The sequence below is a fragment of the Arachis duranensis genome, chromosome 1, assembly GCF_000817695.3.
Source record: "Arachis duranensis cultivar V14167 chromosome 1, aradu.V14167.gnm2.J7QH, whole genome shotgun sequence".
NCBI lineage: Eukaryota > Viridiplantae > Streptophyta > Magnoliopsida > Fabales > Fabaceae > Arachis > Arachis duranensis.
In genome coordinates, this window is record NC_029772.3 from 17266440 (window position 1) to 17268304 (window position 1865).

Here is a 1865-nt window from a genome sequence, read left to right on the forward strand (position 1 = left end):
TCATGACGTTTTTCTGGCGTTTAACTCCAGACAGCAGCTTGTACTTGGCGTTCAACGCCAAGTTACGTCATCAATTTCCAAATAAAGTATGAACTATTATATATTTCTGGAAAGCTCTGGATGTCTACTTTCCAACGCCATTGAGAGCACGCCATTTGGAGTTCTGTAGCTCCAGAAAATCCAATTCGAGTGCAGGGAGGTCAGATTCCAACAGCATCAGCAGTCCTTTTGTCAGCTTTTTTCAGAGTTTTGCTCAAGTCCCTCAATTTCAGCCAGAATTTACCTGAAATCACAGAAAAACACACAAACTCATAGTAAAGTCCAGAAATGTGAATTTAACATAAAAACTAATGAAAACATCCCTAAAAGTAGCTCAAACTTACTAAAAACTACCTAAAAACAATGCCAAAAAGCGTATAAATTATCCGCTCATCAGTAAACCAGCTGCATAATGTATTAAGGCTGGTCAAATTGGATTATGGCAGTGAGGATAGAGTTGTATGAAAATTTGATAAACAAGGGGTCCTTTCTACTAACTCTTTTATGCAGGTACTACAAGAAGATAGCATTCCGGAGGATATAACAAGCTACAACTTTACAAGGACAATATGGAAAGGTCTAGTCCCACCAAGAGTTGAACTGTTTGTCTGGTTTGTTTTGATTGGTAGAGTCAACACGAAGGAGAGGCTGAGTCGGTTGGGAGTTATCCACCAGGAAGATGTTGTATGTGTGTTTTGTAATAAGAGTATTGAATATGGTCACCACTTGTTACTTGGTTGTGACTTTTCTTGGCAGGTTTGGTGTGCTTGGTTATCTTTTGCTGGTAGGCTATGGTCTTGCCTGGGGACGCTGAAGGAACATTTTTTAAGTTGGACTGCGTTATCAGCTACCTAGGAGGAGCGCAAAAGGTGGTTGATGGATTTTTGTGCGATTACCTGGAACATCTGGTTAGAAAGGAACAGAAGGATCTTTCACAATAAAGGAAAAGAGGTTGATGAGATCATTCATATATCCTTCATGAACTATAAGGAGTGGTTAGATGTGGATCCTTTTTGTTGTTGATGGCAATGCCGGAGATCATAATGGGATAAGCATTACTGTTATTAGGAGTTGGCTAGATTGCTTTATGGTATACTCTGAGTCTTGTGTTACTGTTCGCTCCGCTTGATGTGTTGAGCTTCTCTCTTTCAAAAAAAAAAGAAAACCTTTTACCCTCGGCCCAAAAACAACGGCGTCAACTCCAACTATGTTCTGCAGCGATAACAACCACAAGAGCACCAGCTAACAACAGTAACTCAACCCTGACATAAAATCGTCGTGAAAAACTCAATAATTTATAACAGAACAAAAACAAGGAGAGGTTTTCTAAGCAAAAGAGACTTACTGGACAACTAGGAAGGAAGGAAGGACAGGGACAGCAGCACCTCTAGCATGCTTCCCGGTGACCACGGCGCCGTTCTCCGGCAGCTAGGCGTGGCGGTGCAGCGGCAGGTTTCCCTCCACATTATTCGCGTTCTGCTCGTCCATGAAAGCAACGCTCCTCGTGGCTCCCTCTCCTTTAGCGACAACGAAGCAAGGTAATGGCGACTAGGATTGAACGGCAACAGCTGGAAGCAGCGGCGGCTACGACATGCAGTGACGTGGAGTGCGGCGACGGAGCACGAATGACGATTATGACGGGAGGCACGGCGGTGCATTTTTCCTCCCACTCTTGGTTCGCGCTCGTCTCCCTCCTCTGGTTCCTTCCATGAATGCCGTCCCTCAAGATTCGATGATGACGCGGTGCGGCTTCTCTTCCTCTACTATCGGATCTCTCTTTCTTTCTGCTCGCGACACAACGGTGACGGCGCAAGAATGGCGGCGGT

General features: G+C 44.5%; 1 long non-coding RNA gene across 1 annotated transcript in view; it reads right to left on the reverse strand.

Annotated features, from left to right (window-relative positions):
* Positions 1 to 1584, reverse strand: part of LOC127741581 (uncharacterized) — a 6373-nt gene extending 4789 nt beyond the window's left edge. The window contains exons 1-2 of the long non-coding RNA XR_008002695.1: positions 1385 to 1584; positions 1206 to 1301 (exon numbers count right to left, since the gene is read on the reverse strand). This is a non-coding gene — a long non-coding RNA (uncharacterized LOC127741581). The remainder of the gene's footprint in view (positions 1 to 1205; positions 1302 to 1384) is intronic.
* Between the last annotated feature and the right edge of the window lie 281 nt (positions 1585 to 1865).